Raw genomic sequence first — 22,139 nt, 5'->3', positions numbered from 1 at the left:
CTTGCCCCGGAAGTTCACGCCCGCTTGTTGTGACGTGGTTCCGTCCTGTTTCGGTCTTGTGATTGCAGCTTCCACCTTGTTAAATTGATAATGGTTCCAGCTCAAGGTGACAAGATTATCGCAGAGACATGAAGATGGAATTTTCACTGAGCGATGAGCAGCGCGATCTGCGCAAAGAAATCAATTCGGTCAACGACGTAAGGTGCCGAGGCGCGTGTGCCTGAGCTGCCCGCAGTTGTGATGAGGTCCGGGAACGCAGCTTGCTTATGAAGGCTTGCCCCGGAAGTTCACGCCCGCTTGTTGTGACGTGGTTCCGTCCTGTTCCGGTCTTGTGATTGCAGCTTCCACCTTGTTAAATTGATAATGGTTCCAGCTCAAGGTGACAAGATTATCGCAGAGACATGAAGATGGAATTTTCACCGAGCGATGAGCAGCGATCTGCGCAAAGAAATCAATTCGGTCAACGACGTAAGGTGCCGAGGCGCGTGTGCCTGAGCTGCCCGCAGTTGTGTGGACGCGGGCGTGTTTAGATGAAGACGAAATGAGAAAGGCGCCTGCAGACTTTGGGAAGTCGGTGCACGTTAAAAAAAAACAGGCAGTCGAAATTAACCAGGAAGCCACCAGCACGACGCCTCCTTCTCTCTTCCTTCTTTCACCGTGCGGTTGAGGTGTTCACTTAGAGTGAGACAGTTACTGCATCTGCCGATTCCCGACTGCTAATTTTATTTTTTTTATTCATTAAGGCTAAACTGACCATTCACACGATCAACTCGTCAGCTTGGGTATGCGAGAATGCAGTATGAAAGTGAGCCTGAAATTATGTTCAAAACAGTGTTCGTAGAGCCTGTAAGGCATCGGTAGCGTTCGCGGGGGTCATCGGAACGCGGCTGGGGGCACTCAAAGCGGAGCGTCTCCTTTCTTGGAACGCCGCCGCTCGCGAACGCGCCGGGAAGTACGGGTGTCCACCCGACACGCGTACCGAGCACGAATGTATATTTGTGTTTATTTTCATTTGACACGACCGTGCGTTTGGGTTTGTGGAAAGGGCGTTTTGCCCTACGGAAGCTGGAGGGCTGGCCATGCCCTGGATGAACCAATGATGTTAAGGCCGCAACATGATTGGAAGTTACCGAATGTGGGCTGGGCCTTTAGGGCTTTAAAACCGGGCCCCGGAGCTGGAAGCGGGGTTCTGAGCTAAGGTGAGATGCTACGCATCTTCGGCAACGCCGAGTAGGGGCCTCCCCTAGTATTAGCCAGTTCCACCTTTTTGTTGTTTGGTTTGTCCTTTTTGCTGCTTAATGTGTCTAGTGCCTTAACTTGTATCTATTGTAAATACTGTACATAAAATTTGAAGTGTTCGCCTTACCCCTGCGTCTCAACTGAACACAAGACCGTCTCTGACGGGCACCCCTGGTGCGAAGAGCTTCAGTCTTCCAGTTGGAACAAACCGTCTCTGGCGGGGCACCGCTGGTGCAATAAGGAAGACGAAAGAACCTGTGAAACTTTACTGGCGCAGTCGACAGGATCCTGCGGCCATCGGAAGACGGCGCAGGAGGAAGACTGAGGGCAGGGAGAAAGGCGACGGTCAGGCGACAGCAGCGTTCGAGAAAGGACCTGCGGAGAGACGGCGGCAAGGACGCAAGGACCACGGCAGTAGTCCAGCGACGCGAGACTGCGTCCGGTCAAGGAAGGCAGAGCGTCGAGAACTCGACGGTCAGCGGCGGGTCGCAGCAAGTGACAACGTGCACAGGACCAGCGGCGTGCGACAGCTCATCGCAGCGTCCGGTGCCAGTGGCGGTGGACTGCGACGCCAAGGAGCTGGCAATGCGGATCGACGCATCGAAACTGTGAGTTTCCTTCGTCGCATTGTTAGCGTCCCTTTGCATGTGTTCGAGCCAGTAGGACAGTTGAGGAGTACAGACGGCCGTATGGAGGGCTATCCATGCCGGCCCTCACTCGATGTGAGGTACCAGGTTGAGTTAGCGAAGGGGCGCTTAGCGGACCTTCAGGCTCAACTCGCGAAAGTGAATGGCGGAAAGGCGGTGCTTCGCGAGGAAGGACCTCAGGATTTAAAGTATGTCTTGAAGGTTATAGAAGCAAGACGCCAGCAGGTAGAGCTCGAGATCCCTAAGATCAAGGAGAGCAGAAGAGCCAGTCAATCAGCCACGGAGAACTGCTCCGAGTCCCGAGAGATGAGGCCGCCTGTGCTGGAAGACAAAGACTTATCCTGCTCAAGCACAGGTGGAGGAAAGAGCAGTCAGGTCGCTGTAGGTAATCAGCCGATATGCGCGGACGCCTCTTTGTTGGGAAATGCCGCAGAGAGCGAAAACGAGATTTCTGAAGGAATCACAGCTTCGCCACTGCGGGCGGCTAGCAAAGAAAAAGAGCAGCCCAATTCTGATGGTCTAGGGCCAGTCGAGACCAAATTGTCCGAAACCAAGCAGGAGAGTGATCTAATTCCTGCAGGCTCTATGACTAAGATTGTGACCTCCGACACGGAGCTAGTAACCGGTGAAAATCTGGCGTTGCTGCAAACACACACTGTGTCGGCCATAGGGCATGAAGTGCCCCGTAGCGTTCCTGGTGACAACAGCTCTACATCCGAGGCAGAGAGCGGAGGTGGGCCCGCTGGGCCGACCGGGCAGAGCGCCGCGCAGTTGTCGAACGCACCCGGTGTGTGCCCGGCCAGGTCAGTCGAGGACCCGGAAATGAGTGGCGACTTGCCGCAAGGCAAGCTCGGGTCAAGTGACTGTCAGGGAGCTCATGCAGCCTCGGAGTTAGACGATGCCACGAAGCCGGCAAATGCCTATCAAGCAGGGAACGGCAACATCAGTGTTTGCTCGTGGAGGAACGGGGCAAATGGTTCCAAGCGAGGCGAAGTAGCAGGAGGCAAGGGCGTGGCTTTCAAATTGAAAGTCGCTGCGTGGAGAAGTACGTTCCGTGCTGCAGTATGCCAGATCAAGAGTAGCAAAACCGGCGTCAGTGATACGGTTAGACAGGGCAGGGGCTATGCTCCTTATGCAGCGCGCGGCTCGTACCGGCGCGCCAGAGAGAGCGGGCCCTCAGGTGCGTCGTGGGGTCAAAGATTTGGACTTATCGAGGATCAGGACGTTGTTTTCGATCCTGGAGGGCAGCAATTTTTGAATTCTTGCCCTGCTGTGGCACCAGCCTTATGAGCCGAGTGGCAGTTAGGCGTTAATTGTGTTGAGACGCGTAGTGGCTCGAACGCACACAAGGACGCTCGGTGCGACTAAGTAGGCTCACGTGGCCACTTACGGACGTCGTGCGAGTGCTACTGAACGCTCAAGTTGCGAGTGTCTGTGTGTGTGCGTGTGCTCGTTCGCGAGCAGGACGAGGGTGTCTACTTGGTGGTGGTGAACTGGGTGCAACCCACCAACTTGGACGCTGTGTTACGGCGCACGGCAGGCATGCCACTGGGTGTATTTTAGTGTGCAATTTGCTTGTTTTCTTGGTGCCCGTAAGCATTTTCTGTAATGTGTTGGTGCGCGTGTGCATTATTTTGCTTTTGGTTTTGTCGCTGCCAGTACTTGTGTAGCTGCGGTATGTCACCCACAGGGTGGTTTTGTGACCCGTACCGATCCCTTCTTTTTATAATTCTAAAAGTGGCATTTGAGCCCTTTGTAGAATCTTGGGAAGGGCGTGTAACGTATCGGTAGCGTTCGCGGGGGTCATCGGAACGCGGCTGGGGGCACTCAAAGCGGAGCGTCTCCTTTCTTGGAACGCCGCCGCTCGCGAACGCGCCGGGAAGTACGGGTGTCCACCCGACACGCGTACCGAGCACGAATGTATATTTGTGTTTATTTTCATTTGACACGACCGTGCGTTTGGGTTTGTGGAAAGGGCGTTTTGCCCTACGGAAGCTGGAGGGCTGGCCATGCCCTGGATGAACCAATGATGTTAAGGCCGCAACATGATTGGAAGTTACCGAATGTGGGCTGGGCCTTTAGGGCTTTAAAACCGGGCCCCGGAGCTGGAAGCGGGGTTCTGAGCTAAGGTGAGATGCTACGCATCTTCGGCAACGCCGAGTAGGGGCCTCCCCTAGTATTAGCCAGTTCCACCTTTTTGTTGTTTGGTTTGTCCTTTTTGCTGCTTAATGTGTCTAGTGCCTTAACTTGTATCTATTGTAAATACTGTACATAAAATTTGAAGTGTTCGCCTTACCCCTGCGTCTCAACTGAACACAAGACCGTCTCTGACGGGCACCCCTGGTGCGAAGAGCTTCAGTCTTCCAGTTGGAACAAACCGTCTCTGGCGGGGCACCGCTGGTGCAATAAGGAAGACGAAAGAACCTGTGAAACTTTACTGAGCCCTTTATAGAAAGTCCTATATTTTCCATCATGCTCGTCTCATCAGCTCGTGGCTGTGAATAGGCAAAGCGTTTGAAATAAATGATCGCATTCGACGATTTGTAGGTGCCATATGCCTTGCCAGTGGAATTTCAGTCGTCATGTGCCTTGCCAGTAGAACAACCTTAAAGGCATCGCATTATAAACGCGTGGTTCCGAAGTAGATAAAAAATAATGCACATAAAACTGGTGCCGATGTACGAATGCGGCCTTGTGCAGCAGTCCTACAGACGTTGCAGCTCTCTCGGCATTGTTACGGACGGAGAGTCCTGTCTCATGGGAAGCCCACTCCTACGTTGCTTTTAGGCCGAGCCCTGCCGCCTACCGCCCGCTGTTTGCCTGGCTACGTTCCGCTTTCCTGCTGACCTGTCTGGCGGATGCGGGAGGGATCGTCGATGAATCAAGAACAGCGCAGAACTACCTGAAGAACGTGGCGAAGGCGATTACGTCGCTGCTCGCGCAAGCTACGGTGGTGACGGCACGGACCACAGCTTTAAAAGGACAACACTTGTGATGCCAGCTCGCTGTCCGGTGGAGCACCAGGAGACAGAATAACAGTCTTCTCTGCTTTTAGGTAAGCAGCCTTTTTGTGGAAGTTGTGCTCTCTTTTTTGCTCCACCGGACTGCACCATTCCTTGAGCTGAATTATGCCGCAGAAGTGTGTGACATGTTGTAAATGCTTTGAAAAAGATGAACAACATCTAATTTACAATCGGTGCAAGAAAAGATATCATGCTGGCAAATGTTCGGGCGTGTACAGCAGGAATTTCAAGAAAATGAATCAGGGTGAAATCAAGGCTTGGGAATGTGACACGTGTAACAGAGAAGGAAAAGATGATGAAACTGATTCAGATAGCAGTGATGCGGAAGAGCGCAGAAAAAAAGCACTATCTGAGTCAAGTGAGCACAGCTCTTTGGCTAGGCTGAATGGTGATCTAATATGCAGAAGGGTTGAAATGCGGGCCAGTTGGTACATTGTAAACGGAAAAAAAACCAGTCACACAAGACGACGGACAAGAAGAGTGTACACACCACAACGACTGGACTAACAACTGAAGTTTATTGGAAAATACATGATCCGAACAAGGCCAGCAGAGCATGCGCAACAGCATCATCACTAATCACTGCGCAAAAGAGACAAAGACAAGAAATCTAAACTATCGTGGACGACCTAAAAAAGCAAATTCTTTTTCAAGTAAGCGCACCGAAGTTGTGCTTATACAATCAGAGCCTAACAAACCGATATGATATGCCTCCAGTATTTCCCGCTCCTGTTTTCCCTTGCCTCTACCAAGAATGGTGGCATTGCTGAACAAAGGATAACAGCCACATTCATTGCAATGGTTAGTTAGTTAGTTATATTGATTTTAATGGCGCAAAAGCAACTGAGGCTATGATGCGCCAAACACAAGGTTAGAGTTTTTGTTAAAGGTGAAGCTTTCTATACTTAGAGTTTGTTTAAAATGCTTGCTTCCTTGAGAAACCTAAAAATACATGAGATGTCAACCAGTGCTCGATCACCTAAAAGTAACATGGGGTGTAATGGGATGGTTTCCCTGTAAAATGTTGTAAAATATTTCTTTCTTAGTTCTTCTAGCTTTATACATGAAATTAAAATGTGGTTCACTGTGAGTTCAGCACCACACATGTCACAGAGAGGTTTGTTTTGTTTGGTTAGCAGAAAGTTGTGCGTGAGGTGGGTGTGTCCAATGCGGAGCCGACATAAAATAACTTCGGTAAAACGTTCTTGATGCCTACACGATTGCCATTCCCCTAAAATGGGCTTAACAGAATGTAATTTGTTGTTTGCGTGCTCTTCCCATGCTGCCTGCCACTTATTTCTGAGTTTACTGTAGATAAACTTTAAACAATCCCTGTGCGGTATGTTCACTTGCTTTATTTGGCCATTCCGGGCTTGTGCAGCACATACATCTGCTTTCTCATTACCTACAATTCCAACATGGCTAGGAACCCAGCAAAATTTAATGTTGTGCTTTTGTTTTGTGATTTTAACTATGTTATGTATGATGTTTCCTATTATGGGTTCAGTAGCATTCCTGGAGTGCAGTGCTTTGAGCATACTGAGGGAATCGGTGTAAATGATGCTATTTTTGATGTTCTCTCTTACTATTTTTTCTACAGCTATGAAGATGGCATAACACTCAGCAGTAAAAACTGATGCGCATTCTGGTAGTCGCATTATCTGTTTATTTTTTTCTTGGATTACTGCACTTCCAACATGACTTTCTGTTTTTGAGCCATCGGTATAAAATTCAATGTAGGTGTCATACGTTTCTTGTAGTGCAAAGAATTCCTGTAATATGTACTCGTTTGGCGTTTGCTTTTTGTCTAAATGTGTCATTGTGAAGTCACATACTGAAGGCAGGCTGTACCATGGTGGCAAATATTCATTCCTTTGTGCAATATTCGGTAGGGCATCTAGTACTGTTAGTTCTTCACATTTATCTTCAAAGCGCAGTAGTAATGGCCTGATAGAATGTGGTTTGCTGATGAATAATCTTTTAGATGGGCACTTGGTGACAACTGGATGGCAGAGATGTTTCGGAAGAGAACGGATTTTTAAGACGTATGTGCATGTTAGTGCGATTCTTCGGTCCTCAAGAGCGGGCTCATTAGTTTCAACGTATAGGCTGGCTACTGGTGATGTTCTGTATGCTCCAGATGATAGGCGGAGACCAAGATTATGAATGGGGTCTAATCTTTTCAAGTAGGATGCTCTTGCCGAGCCATATACTATGCACCCGTAGTCCAGCTTGGAGCGCACCAGAGAGCGATATATTTGTAAAAGGCTTGCTCTATCGGACCCCCACCGCTTCCGTGAGAGCACTTTTAAGACATTGAGGGCTTGAGAAGCTTTCTTTTTAAGGTTGTTAATGTGTGGTAGAAATGTGAGTTTCTTGTCGAAAGTTAGGCCTAAAAATTTGTGTTCTTGTTTAATTGGTAGCGCAGTGTGATTCAGGTATAGACTGGGATCGACCTGTAGGCCTTGTCGCAATGAGAAAAGAACAGCTACTGTTTTTTGAGGGGAAAATTTAAATCCATTTTTGTCTGCCCAAGAACCTAGTTTATTTAGTGTGATTTGTATTTGTCTCTCACAGGTTGATATGCTGGAGGACGTGCATGCTATTTGTAGGTCATCTACATAAACTGAATACATTATGGACTTGGGTATTTCTTTAGCTAAGGAATTCATTTTTATTATGAAGAGTGTCGTGCTTAGAATGCACCCCTGGGGTACGCCGTTCTCTTGGGTGAAAGTCATGGAGAGAGTTGCTCCTAGGCGGACTCGGAATGTGCGGTTAGCCAGGAAGTCGTTCAAGCAGTTCAACATCCTGCCGCGGATACCTAGCTCTGCTAGGTCACGGAGGATGCCGAACTTCCACGTAGTATCGTAGGCCTTCTCCAGGTCGAAGAAGACCCCAATACAGTGCTGCTTGTGGATGAACGCCTCCCGGATGGTGTTTTCTAGGCGGACAAGGTGATCTGTGGTGGAGCATGTTTTCTTAAACCCACATTGGTGTTTATCTAGTAGTTGCCGAGATTCAAGTACGAAGGTCAGTCTAATGTTTATTACACTTTCGAAAGATTTAGCAATGCAGCTGGTGAGGGCTATTGGTCTGTAACTGCTAGGACTTGTTGGTGGTTTTCCGGGTTTGAGAAAGGGTATTATGACTGCTTTTTTCCACTCGTCAGGTATATTTCCAGTTATCCAGATTTTATTAAAAAATTTTAACAGTACCTCTACAGCAGCCTCGGAGAGATGTGCAAGCATAGCGTAATGCACGTTGTCTGGTCCTGGTGCTGTCTTTTTTCCAGAAGATAATACCTTATTTATTTCTTGTAGTGTGAGAGGCTGGTTGTAATCCTCATGAACACCTGCTCCAGATGGAAATTTTTGTTTTTCAGCTATTGCTTTGTGTTTTTGAAATGTGCTTGTGTAGTTGGATGAGCTTGAGATCTCAGCAAAATGCTCGCCCAGTATGTTGGCCTGTTCTTCTAAAGATGTTTGTGTCCCGGGTGCTGTCAAGAGAGGAAGTGTGAAAGGGGTATGGTCACCAGTAAATTTACGCACTTTTTCCCACATTTTCTTTGATGTTGTTGAGCTGTTTATTGAGGAGACATATTTCTGCCAAGAGGTTTTTTCTGCATTTCTTCGGACATACCGCGCTCTGGCTTTTGCCTTCTTAAAGGTAAGTAAGTTCTCTGCAGTGGGATATCGACGCAGAGCGCTCCAGGCTTTGTTTTGTTGTTTTTTTGCTAATGTGCATTCTTTTGTCCACCATACTTTGTGTTTCTTTTGTGCAAGTCCTGTTGTTTGTGGTATAGCGAGTGTTGCGGCCGATATTATGCATTCAGTAAACTTCTGATTAATTTCATCTGTGCTAAGGTCGTCACAAAATTCCTTTTCCAGAGTGGCACTTTTTGTAAAGAGTGACCAGTCGGCAAGCTGAATTTTCCAGCGCCGTGGCCTTGTGGGGATGATTGGAGTGGATGATGAGAGCCTGATGACGGTAGGTAAGTGATCGCTGCCCATGGGGTCATTTAAAACATCCCATTTAAAATCGTTAAAAAGTAATGGTGATGCGAAGGCTAAATCGAGAGAGCTCATTTTTGCTGAGCTTGGGCAGCAATATGTGGCTTTTCCCGTATTTAAAAGACAGACATTATTCGAAAGTATAAAATCTTCGATTGTTTGGCCTCTAGAGTCGCAGCGTTCGCTTCCCCAAAACGGAGAGTGAGCGTTAAAATCGCCAACTACCAGAAATGGCTCCGGCAGTTCATCGATCAGGCCTTCTAGATCTTGGCATGTTAATGTGATGTGTGGGGGAAGATATACAGAACATATTGTTATGGTTTTGTAGCTGATGACGCTAACCGCAACCGCCTCAAGTTTTGTTTTCAGTTTGATTTCTTGAGCCGGGACGCCGCTTTGGATGATGATTGCGACGCCTCCCGAGAGTCTACTTGCATGTTCGCGATCACGCCTAAAAGTTGTATAATGCTTTAAGATATTTGAATGTTGTGGACCAAGATTGGTCTCCTGGAGACATAGAGCTAGAGGCATCACGGACCCTAGAATATGTGTTATATCACTGTAGTTCCTTAACATTCCTCTACAGTTCCATTGAATCGCAAATATCATGTTTGTTTTTTTGGGTGTGAATGGAACTGAAGGAATTTACTGTTCTGGGCCCGTTACCGGGGTTTTATCTTTTCTTCGCTCGTGAGAGCCGGTCCGCCGCCGCAAAGCGGGCGGAGTGGTAGTTGTATCCATCACCTCACCAGAGGTGCTGGAGGACCGCGAAGCCGCGGATGTGTTGGTGTCAGGCCTCCCCCGACGGGGGGAAGTCCTGCGGGATGCTGGCCCATGGGCCGGCACTCCCTGGCTTGGAGTTGGCAGAGCAGCCTTGGCTGTCTCTGCCTGGGGCGTTGATGGCACTACCACAGGCGCGGTGGGAGTGGCCGCGGCAGATGCCGGAGTGCTGCGTGGTGCACCGCCCCTGCGCGCCACGTCAGCATAGTTTGGTTTGGCTGTGAAAGAGAATGTATTTGTCAGTGCAAAACGCCTTCTGGCTTCTTTGAATGAAATGTTTTCTTTGGTCTTAATGGTGATGATTTCCTTTTCCTTCTTCCAGGACGGACACGCCCTGGAGTACGCAGCATGTTCTCCTTCACAATTAGCGCAGCGTAGAGCTGCGTCGCATTCCTCAGAATGGTGTTCCTTCGACGCGCATTTCGCGCAAGTTTTGTGGCCGCGGCAACTCTGCGATCCGTGGCCAAACCGTTGACAATTAAAGCACCTTCGGGGGTTAGGGATGTAGTGTCTTACATTTACTTTGAGGTATCCAACGTCGATGGTTTCGGGCAATGTGCATGTGTTAAAAGTCAGGACTAGGTGTTTGGTATCTATTTCTTTGTTGTCTTTGCGGATCTTGATTCGATATACATCAATGACATTTTGCTCGGAAAGCCCTTCCAGCATTTCTTTCTCGGTAAGGTGTAGAAAATCATTTTCTGAGATGACGCCACGAACAGTGTTGAGGGATCGGTGTGCAGTGATGGAGACAGGTGTGTCCCCAATAGACACTATGTTACAGAGTTTGGTGGTTTGGACATTTTCTCGGAGTTCCAGCAATAAATCGCCACTGGTCATTTTGGATACTTTGTAGCCGGGGCCCAAAGCTTCTGTTAAGCACTTCGATACCATGAAGGGGGATAGAATTCTGGCCTGTTTATCTTGAACTTCACTGTGGATGACATGGAATTTGGCAAATGTTGGTTTCTTTTTGGAAAAAAAGTTTTCTGCTTCGTTCCGCACTCTTTTAAGAGAGCGATCAGGTTTGGAAAGGGGGGGAGCCATAAAAAATTGATGTTTTTCGGTCATGGTGCCAGCCACCCACCATGGAGTCCAACAAGGGGACGCGACAGGAACTTGAAAGAAAGTCCTGCCCACGCCAGCTGTACACCTTAACTATAACCTAATATGACTCAACACAGGGTAGTTGGTCACACACGGTTAACCCTCGCCGCCAGGAAAAAGAGGAAAAAACCAAGAAGGGAGGAGGATACAGGAGAGTTGTAAGAAAGGAGATAGGAAAGTGAAAGATGGAGAGGAGAACAGGAAAAGGCGACTGCCGATTTCCCCCGGTCGGGTCAGGCCGGAGGTGCCGTCTACAGGAAGCTGGGGCCAAAGTGGTGTGTTGCCTCCGCCGAGGGGCCTTAAGGGTCCAAACGCTCGGCATCAGCTCAACCACCAGGATCCCCTTTTCTCCGGACACGGCGATGCCACGCACGGCTAAGCGCGGATGCTCGGGTCCGTGGTGACGCATTGTTCACCATCATCCCCCTGCGGGGATGTCCCTGCGGATGCTCGGGTTAACCCCGTGGTGTCGCCACTCACCAACGTCTGCATGCTGCAGACGCCTCCCTGCGGGGATCATTGCAATGGCGAGGCAAGTTTGCACCGCCACCGGACCCCAGGGAGGAGTGATGCTCACGAAGCCGGTCATTAATACACCGGCCAGTTTGGCCGATGTAAACTCTCTCGCATGTGAGGGGGAACTTGTACACCACCTGTGCGACACATGTCGTGAAGCGATTCTCATGCTGCGTTGGGCAAATGGTGATCTAAACCAGAAGATAGTGGAAGTCTTGGGTAGGCTTGAAAATCATGAAAGAAAGGTAGATAAGCAGTGTAACACAACTGAGGCCATTGAGAAGTCAACTGAATTTTTAGCAGCTAAGTTTGAAGACCTCCTGACAAAGGTAAACGATCAGCAGAAGGAAATTGCTGAACTAAAGAAAACCTCACAAGAACTGCAACAAAATATGCAAGAAAAAGATAACGAAATCGCAAAGCTCAGGGAACGAGTAGAAAGTGGAGAACAATATTCGAGACGGAAGAATATTGAAATACACTGCGTTCAAGAAGCAGAGGACCAGGATCTGTACCAGGTCCTAGTGGACCTTAGCAGCAAGCTTGATCTGCCGGTGCCTGAAAAACACTCACTTGAAGCTGTGCAGAGATTAAAGGCACAGAAAGACAAAATCGCACACGTAATAGTGAGGTTTACAAAGCGGAAAACAAGGGACTTGTGGCTGACCAAAAAACACGCCCTTCGAAGCGAAAATGTCTTCGTGAATGAAAACTTCACGACAGCACAAAAAGAACTGTTTTGGAAGTGCAGAAAGCTCGGCAAGGAACTCGGGTATAAATTTATCTGGACACAGAATGGCAGGTGTCTAGCCCGCGAATCGGAAGACGCTAGTGTAATTGTCATTGCCACTGAGAATGATCTTGCAAAAATGTCTTAGATGGCTACATTCGATTCTTTTCGCGATTGGGACCTACACGTTTCCAACGCTACAGCTGAAAACAAGAGAAAAGGAGAGCTTGGCTTAATACACGTAAATGTGCGGAGCATAAAGAAGAACTGGGATCACTTATGCGCATATTTACACGCGAGGCTTGCTAACATTGACGTAATAGTGATCACAGAGGTCAATCTCGAAACAAACAAACTGAGTAGGTATACACTGACCGGGTGGGTACTCTCAGATTGCTTTATGCAGGGAAACACGAGAAGGCGGAGGAGTAGTTATATTAAGGCGAAAGCCTTTAATGTCTCATCGTTGTAAGCAGCAGTTGTCGACAGAAATGTCACGCTTTTCAGTTGGTCCAAACGGTCGTGACGTCACAGTGCGCGAATTTCAAACGGGGCCAATTGTACTTGGGCTAGTAACCAATTGAAGGGATCGTATAGTGATGCTCCAAGTAAGTGCGACTGAGCTTAGTTAATTGCTTAATTACTGAATTAGCCTAATTAACGTTTCTAGTCAGGCCATATAAATAAATAAAACCAAGTAAGAAATTGGTCGAGCTCGGGAATCGAACCCCGGTCTTCGGAGTGTGAGACGAGCATGCTATCCACTCCACCATGCCAGCTCGATGGTTTTGGGAAGAACAAAGGTGCGTCTAGTGAATACGGTGTCTTCGTTCACTCCCATCCTCCTCCCTTCCCTTCCGGCGAGGTTTAGGTGTCCACCGAGATGAGAGACAGATACATTTCCTTTCCTCAAAAACCAATTTACCGACGAGCGAGGCATAGAACCGAATGGGCGATGGCGTTCTATGGACTCCTGGAAGCGTTGCAAGACGCTGTCGCGTTCCACTCTTAGAGGGGAAGCTTAACATCTTGACCACACATCAGTGACCGTACTTTAGGTCAAAAAAGTGCCCCCCCCCCCCCTGAATTGTGACGGCTGTCCACCGAGACATGTGAGACAGTTACTGCGTAATTTCCTTTCCTCAAATACAATTTTCATTTTCTTCATTACGGGCCATCTTTGTCTTTCTTCTTCCACTCCCACTTCCTCCCTTCCTCTACGGTGCGGTTCAGGTGTCCACCCTTTCCTTTCCTCAATAGCGTTCAAAGGGCAAGGCATCGCGCCGAACGGGTGGTGGCGTTCCGTGGACTGCCTGGCAGCGCTACAACACCCTGTCGCGTTCCACTCTTAAAGGCGAAGCTTAATCGTCATTAATTAGCAGTTAATTAGTATTCAGGTACAAATCAGTAATTAACCATTAATTAGTCATTTGTCGTCACTTAGCAATTAGTACTCAATTACATGTGACGCCACCAGTGCCACAGAAGCAGTCAAAGTGGTGCGGAAAACGCTTTCGCCTCTACGCACTTTAGACAGTCAGTTATGCGCATATTTACACGCGAGGCTTGCTAACATTGACGTAACAGTGATCACAGAGGTCAATCTCGAAACAAACAAACTGAGCAGGTATACACTGACCGGGTACTCTCAGATTGCTTTATGCAGGGAAACTCGAAAAGGCGGAGGAGTAGTTATATTTGTAAAAGATAACTGGGTATTTCATAATATCGCAGTAAAATTCAAGTATGCGGAAGTTATTTTTGTCACCTTGAGCAAAATGGATGTTACCTACACCATATGTGCGATATACAGGCCGCCGAACATGAACACAGATCTGTTTTTAGAGGAACTAAAATCTCTACTAAAGAAATACATGAATGAGCAGCACCTTATATTGGTAGGGGACTTCAATATTGACGTAATGCAAGTATCGAGGAAGGCTGTTACAGATTACCTTAATACCATAGGTTAATATGGACTGGTAAATGTAATTAATGACTACACAAGAGCGGAATACTTGGGCACGAAAATAACAAGATAATGCATTGATCACATTGCTATTCGGCTAAGAAATCAGTGCTACACAAGCGGTGTAATTAGAGTCAAACTAGCCGATCATTACTTTACGTCTCTTGTAATTATGTCTGACAAAAGGAATGCTGACTGTGACACCAGAATACAGAAACAGTACATAGATAACGAGAAAGTTGACAAATACATAAAAAAACACGGAGTGGAATGCGCTTTTAGTGTTAGACCATGTTAGCTTATATTCCAAGTTTACTGAAACGTTTAGGACTATATACGCAATGTCTACTAAAATCATAACAATCAAACACAGGAACCCTAATAAGAAATGGATCACGCGTGATATTGTTGAGTTGTGCTTTCAAAAAGACAAAAGTAGAAAAGAACCTGGCAATGAGGATCGCAGGGCAGAATTCCGAATGTTGCGGAACGCAGTGACGCAAAGTTACGGCAGGAAAAAAGGAAATACATGATGTGTCGATTTGCAGACAGCAGAAATGACGTGAAAAATACTTGGAGTACGGCAAACGAATTGATGGGCAGATCCAAAACGGCCGGTGTCGATGATACCATCAAACGAAATTTTCCAAAAGAAAACCTTCAGACTTTGTGTGGCAGGTTCAATAAAACCTTTAGCGCTGCAGCTGAGAAACTGAGAACAACGCAAAGTGACCGACATTATGAATATGAACCGAAACGCGCATGCGCACACTCTGCATATCTCCCAGCGATGTCTGAAATGGATCTATGGAATATAATAAGGGGCATGAAAAAGATTAAACTACCAGGGTATGATAAAATTCGCTCTCGGGATTTGTGCACGAACTTCGAGATTATCAAACAGGTCCTCCTTAAGATATTGAATGGGATATTCGAAACAGGTATAATACCCAAAGAATTGAAAATTTCAATTGTGAGGCCGGTTTACAAAAACGGTAAAAGAAATGACTGCACAAATTACAGGCCGATAGCGATATTGTCCACTATTGCACACATAATGGAAAAGCATATTGTCTCTGTAATGCAATCATTTTGCGAAAAGTATTCCCTGAATAACATGGCGCAATACGGGTTCACAAAAAATAAGAACACAACTTCTTTGCTAGAGGAATTCTCCGACTATATAACCGCATCAATAGAAAATAATAACGTAGTGTTAGCTCTATTTTTAGACCTAAGCAAGGCTTTTGACACGGTAGAACACAACTTATTACTGAAGAAATTAATGAAGCTAGGTTTCAGAGGACGCTTTTATCAATTTTTTGTAAATTATTTTTCCGACCGACTTCAGTGCGTTAAACTAGAAGAGACATGCAGTGAACTTCAAATAATAAAGTTTGGTGTGCCTCAAGGGAGCACTCTCGGACCGATACTTTTCAACGTTTATGTTTCCGACCTCGGCCTGCTACCGCTGAAACCAAAAATTTTCCAGTACGCAGACGACACTGCAATTGCTCTGGAAATTCAGGATTATAATACAGGATATCAAAGCTTTCAAGAAGACTTATCAGCGATAGTAGATTGGTCTCGCTCATAATTTAATTTTTATAAATGCACAAAAAACGAAATTAATGTGCTTCAGAAATCCTCATAAGGCGCTTTCGTTAAATAGGGACATATATTTGCATTCTTCTAATTGTAGTTCATGCATCTGCCAACCATTACAGTTCGAGCCAGTGGTCAAGTATTTAGGAATTTTTTTTGACCAGCACCTATCCTGGAGTGACCATGTCATTTATGTTTGTAGAAAACTGAGGGCTGTCGCAGCTATGATGTATATAATCTTCGAGGGAAAAGCCCTGTCAACATTCGAAGAACGGTATATAAGTCATTAGCCGAAACAATTATCACATACGGTATCACCTTGTATGGTACGTGTTCTGACCACAAGAAACAAAATATTAACCGAATAATTAAAAGAATTGTCAATAGCATAGCCTATGGAACGGAATGGGAACATATAGAGACACATGAGAAATACCGCATACGCCGCCGCGGTGGCTCAGTGGCTATGGTGCTCGGCTGCTGGCCCGAAAGACGCGGGTTCGATCCCGGTCGCGGCGGCTGAATTTCTTTGGAGGAGAAATTCGAGGCCCGTGTACTGTGCGATGTCAGTGCACGTTAAAGAACCCCAGGTGGTCGAAATTTCCGGAGCCCTTCACTACGGCGTCTCTCATAGCCTTAGTCGCTTTGAGACGTTAAACCCCATAAACAAACAAACAAACAAACAAACAAATACCGCATACTAGGAATACTTCCAGTGCATGAGCTATTTAAGTATACTGTGTTGACCCGCTACTATTATTCTAACAATTTTAAGCTGTTAGTAAAGAAAGATGTATTACTACGAAAAACTGAGAAATATGTTAAACCACGAGTCTTTACAAACTATGGAAAGAAAGTCAGAAATTATTATGTACCTCAGGTATTCATTGAACTAAGTGAGATGCTGTACGATTTAAAATAACGAGCTGTAATGCTGAGAGAAGTAAGGAAATGGTGCTCAACTTTATCTTGTAATGTGTGATTTTTTCTTTTTTTTCTTTTTTTTTGCCAAGTGGGAAACTTGACGGTTTTTTTTTCCTTTTTTACATTTTCTCGTTTTTATATTTTGTTCGCATAGGATTGTATTACTTGTATTTACCTTGTATTATTATTTTTTCCCGTTATGTGAATATTGTGAATGTATTGCTTTATATCCTAGTTTAAGGATTCAACACTGGCTGCCTGGTCTTCTAACAAGCACTATGTGCTTAGATTGACCAGTACTTCTTTTTGTACACTTTGTTGTGAAATAAAGACTTCACTTCACTTCACCTTTGCTCTAAGCCCTGGGACACCGTCGTGCGTGAATAACCAGCCGTCCATCTCGTTGAATGTGAAGTCACTCCTGGTGACATTGTCGAAGAGAAAGTATTCTCGGAAAGGAAGGCCTCCATGCATCCTACATATCTGCCCAGGGGAGAAATGGCAGACACTTGGCTGTAAAAATTGAAGCAATTGAAGCTGGATTATCACTTAGTGGTGAAGAGATTTCGGCATTCAGAAAGAAAACGAAAGGCTTCTTTTCGCGAGGCTTCCTTTATTGGGCTTACTCGTGCCCACAAAGAACTGAGTGACCCCTTCGCAACGACACTAACAAATGTGCTCGGCTATCGACGAACAGAATGCCTGTCGCTCACGGCCGCGCTCAATAAAAGCTGGCAAGGAACCATCGAGATAAGCCGCCAAAGCAGCTACAACAAATGGAAACGAAACGGAGGCAGTTGTGCAAGGCTGCGATCATTCGAGATAAGTCTGGCCACATCCCGCGTAACAAGCAAACGATAAAGCCGAGTGACTGCGGGTTTGAGCGCGAAAAAACAAATAGTAAAATAAACCAAGGCTGTATTGTGCATGCGAAGTTGCTAGTGGTCCGGTTGAAGGAAACGCCGCGCACTCACCGGACTGTTGGTTTCTTTTCTTCTCATTGAAACGGGAAACAAAAAAAAAATTAGACCGGAATATCAGGAAACTAGATGCGAGCAAGCTTCAATAGCAAATATTTACCGTCAACGATAAATATGATATTTTTTTCATCTTCGTCCACGCTTCACACACGCGACAGAATTCTTTTGAACGCCTACCCAGAGGAATGGGGGTGGTCGGCCGTCGGTCTTTTTGGAGGGCGGCTGCCTACCGGTACTCACCTATAGCTGAGTACCGGTAAGACAGAGCTCTTATGTACTTTCCTCTTCTTACTTTAGAGGCATGTGTGATAAAACGTGGCTTCAGATGGCTGTGGCTTCTCGCATTGGTCGTGGAGAGCAACCTGGGTATCGCTATAGCCCCACCGGTGGTTGTGCCTGAAAGAGCCACCTGCAGCCGCAGTGGCGCATCGATCAACCGTTGCGCAACTGCGCCAGTAGTGGTATGAGGACTCGCCTCGATCTAACAAGGCGATTCATTTTGCATAGTTCGAGTTGAAACAGATTAAGGAGTGAACGACAACGGACTCGTAATTGGAATATAATCATATATTGAATAGGCTGGCGAGTTTCTCTGCATGAATCTACATGATCGCGGGCTTATAGTGGCCTTCTGGAGGACGATGCCAAGGTGAAAATGGGCGGGCTACGGATGTGGGTGGACTGGTGGGTTGCTGCCGGGGAGCCGTGGGGTGATGCTTACGCAGGGTGCGCGCTTCTCTCTGCTGCGCCTCACTCAGACAACGGCAGCATTTCGACAAGTGGCACTGGTAATACTGTCGCAGTAAAACACACCGACGCGCCTGCAAGCGCTCTTCTATAAATTTCGAAAATGTTTCTATGAAGCGAAAATTTTACCTATGCCTGTAAATTACAGGCTGCTGATGCCTAATGGCCGATATTGCTTTCAGTTCAAGTAAGGGTATCAGGGATTAAAATTAATGTACGGGCACCTTGTATATAGTGTGCAGCTTTTACGTAATCATATTTCAACCACATTTCTGTTTATTGATTAGAATAAAAAACAACGCCGAGGGAAGTAAAACTCTAGTTTCTTGCGCCGAGCTCTTACCTGGAGCGGTTCGATGAACTGGGGTTCCGGGAAGGTCGTGCACTGCTGTGTCAGTGAGTAGTCCAGCGTCCCATTGTCGCCCTGGTTGCGGGGCCGGTACCGGCGGGCGGCGATGCCCACGGACAGAGCCACCAGAGTCGCTGGTTTGTTGTTCAGGACATGCGATTGGCAGTAGCGAGGGGTGAACAGCGGGCCCGTTTTCGATGAAAAAGTAACGTTTAACATTCGTAGTACCCAAATTATTTACAGCCGAGATACCGAAAAGCGAAGTGACCTGTAGAAATACTTGCAACTGGGTATTAATGCTTTTTTCTTTCATTGCACTCTCTTTTAAAATTGTTTGTTTGCTTGTTATTTCCTATCACAGAAAGATAGCACGCAATATTCACATGATGAAATGGTACCCCAGGAAAACGCCCAGAAATCTTTCTGCGAGGGTTTTTCGATGCAAGTCTTCGGAAGGCGTTGTGTTGTGTTGGGTTGGGTTTAATGGCACATAGGCAACTAAGGCCATCATGCGCCAAGAACAAGGTATAGGAAATAATTTCTGCGTGATTTAATAAAATTGTGAAAAGTGATCAGTGGTGTAAAGGGCCTAAAAGTTTACCTACCTACTAATAACAGAGAAAAATAGATTTAGGAATGGCTAAAGGTAAAAAAGGTCAGGTAGCCTCAGCGTCCATCCTTCAAGGATGTCGAGGCGTACAATGAGAAAGAAGGCGTACAATGAGAAAGAGCAGTAGGTATGGCAAGGAAATAGGTAGGTATGGCAAACGTAAAAACAAACTTTCCCATCCACAATGCGCGCACATACTGCACAGAGGGGAAAAATGTTGCGTGCTCTAAATGAAGCTTAAGCGATAAATTTGTTGATTCTTTTACGCTAATAAAACGATTCACCTATCCAGTGTTTCAGCACACTTTCAAATATTTGCAAAAACACGCTTTTTGAGAGTAACAATATGGCCTCTGCGGCATAGTATTACTAGTGCTGGCGGAAACCAAAAAACCAGAGACAAAATTTGTCCTTTTCGACTAGTTACGCGCACTGGAGGGGCTACTGTGCCTGTACGCTTTCGAAATCGTATGCATTTTTTAAAGATGCAGCCAAATCTTGTCGAGCCACGGTGGCGAAGGTAATCGCGTTTTCGGAATTCTAAAAACTGATATGGCTATTTCTAACGACCGGTGACTAGGCGCTTACCTCTACTAGTTAAAACGTGAATCATCAGAAAATTTGTTGACCAGCTTACTACTTTAAACGTTAAATATTAACTACTTTAGACGATTGACTGGTTTTCTGGTGTCCGCCAACGCTGCCAATACTATGCGGCAAAAGCCATATTTTGGCCTCAAAGAGCCTATTGTTAAAGTGTTTGCTGAAACACCCGATATATCCTTGAAAAGTGTCTCACGCCGATTAATCGTTCAATTGGCTCATGACAGCTGAAGAGAAGGCAAAAAGCACTGGGGGATGATCTGGTTTTCGCCAGAAGATTCCATAGGCATCGCGTTTGCCGAAGTGAGGCGTCTTGAACCTCTGATCTTCCTGTGGGTGTTTAAAGTGCCGCTCAGCATTGTAGAAACTGCGTCTTTCAAGCCATGATGAAATGTGCCCGGAGTGGGATAAACAGCGGCACAGCTTCCGAACGCGTTCATTAGGCGTAGACAGAAAAGAAGTTAGCGCTTGCTGTCGCACGACACTGTGCTGATAGCAGTCACGAAAAATCATTTTGACTTTATTACGCCATAAAGCTGAAAGCTTTGTTCTTTTCATTTGGATCTGCGGAATATACATCCTTTTACTCTCTCCAAATCTCCTCATACAGGGTGTCATTTAGTGGAAAATATGACCTCGAGCGTACCAGAAGCTTGGCAGAACGATAACATAATCTTAATTTAAAAAAAAAGGAGTCGTCAAGGACACGAGGAATTACACACCGACCTGATTACTATTGGCTGCCTATAAGGTATTCGCTAAAGAATTCGCTAATAGGGCCAGGACTACCTTGGACTTCACGCAACGAAATGATCAGGCAGGCTTTCGTAGAGGGGGCAGAACAATAGACCATATTGTCACGTAGTGTTGACTGCCGTCCGGCGAACAGGAAAACAGCGAGAATGTATTCGAAACAAAACTCTTTATTTGGGCTGACTTGCGCCCGCGAAGAACTGAGTCACTCGGTGGCGGCGTAGCAACAAGAGTGCTCGGCGGTCGTCGAACAGAATGCCCGCCGCTGTCGGCCGTGCTCTTTTTAAAGGTGATAGCGAACTTTCCAGATAAAGCTTGTTAAGTTACTAGAAAAGTCCAGAACAACGTAGAGTCGGCTCCGCCTGGATGCGATAAGTCGAGATGAATCTAGGTGCGTCTTGCGCCAGAAAGAAAGCGATAAAGAGGCGTGCCGGCAGCTTTGAAGAATGAACACTACAAACATTCGTCGCAATATTCACACTATCGATCAGTTGAAGGGGGAACTCCCAGAATACAACTAACAGCTTTGTAGCAGATAAGGAAATGGAAAAGAGGTGCTCGTGTGAAGTAAACATGCCGAAAACCAACACTCAATACAACCTTTGCGCATATTAGGCGTTTCTTAATACTAGCTATATTTATTTATTTCAAACACTGAGGTTGCATTAATAGGGAGATTGTAGTAGTGGTTTCGCATCAAGCTATATCGGGAAATTCCAGCATAGAAATGTGAACGCAAAAAATTTAGAGAAAATTTGTCGCGTTCAGCAATGGGAAATTAATGGGGTAAATATTTAATATAAAATTCATTAGAAAGCAGAAGAAAAAACCATATGCCGCCACTGGGATCCGAGACAGTCACCTCCGAATATTGCGTCTGGTGCTCTACCAACGGAACTACTGCGACAGCTGTCGAATCATTTGCTTTCGTGGGTATTTATGTATTGTCACGGCTTGACGTACAGGCCGGCGGCGAGAACGGGTGAAGACAGAGAGCACAGAACAAAACAGGCGGGTCCACCAGCAGCAACGTCGTCGTCGGCGCGCCGCAATCGCTACTCGTCTTTTTCTTCCACTCGCGACACTACCTCCCCCTATAAAGAAGCATCGTCCCGATGCTAGCACGGAAGCAAGAGCACAGGAAGGAAAGCCACACACGCGCCCAGCAACTCCTGCTGGCCAGTGTAAAAGGGAGTGGTAAAATCAGTTCGGGTCCAGGCGATCATCGCGCGTAATACGGTTTAAGCCGCACTACGTGCACTATTTCAGGGCGGGGTGAACGACGTGATGACGGTCGGGTTCCTTCGGGCAGCACCTCGTAATTAAGTTCACCGAGGCGGCGAACAACTGTATACGGGCCGAAGTAGCGCTTCATGAGTTTTTCGGAGAGACCTCGACGGCGCACCGGTGTCCACACCCAGACCTTGTCTCCAGGGTAAAAATGGACGTCGCGTCGACGGAGATTGTACCGACGAGCGTCGGCATGTTGTTGATGTTGGGTACGGAGTCTGGCGAGTTGCCGAGCTTCTTCTGCGCGCTCGCAG

General features: G+C 46.6%; 1 long non-coding RNA gene across 1 annotated transcript in view; it reads left to right on the top strand.

The window, feature by feature from the left end:
• The first annotated feature begins 903 nt into the window (after nt 1-903).
• Nucleotides 904-22,139, top strand: part of LOC149337891 (uncharacterized) — a 45,152-nt gene continuing 23,916 nt past the window's right edge. The window contains exons 1-2 of the long non-coding RNA XR_016284443.1: nt 904-1,847; nt 4,674-4,941. This is a non-coding gene — a long non-coding RNA (uncharacterized LOC149337891). The remainder of the gene's footprint in view (nt 1,848-4,673; nt 4,942-22,139) is intronic.

The sequence above is a fragment of the Amblyomma mixtum genome, chromosome 7, assembly GCF_055824585.1.
Source record: "Amblyomma mixtum isolate Tamu chromosome 7, ASM5582458v1, whole genome shotgun sequence".
NCBI classification, from domain to species: domain Eukaryota; kingdom Metazoa; phylum Arthropoda; class Arachnida; order Ixodida; family Ixodidae; genus Amblyomma; species Amblyomma mixtum.
This window is presented reverse-complemented; position numbering and strand designations above follow the sequence as displayed.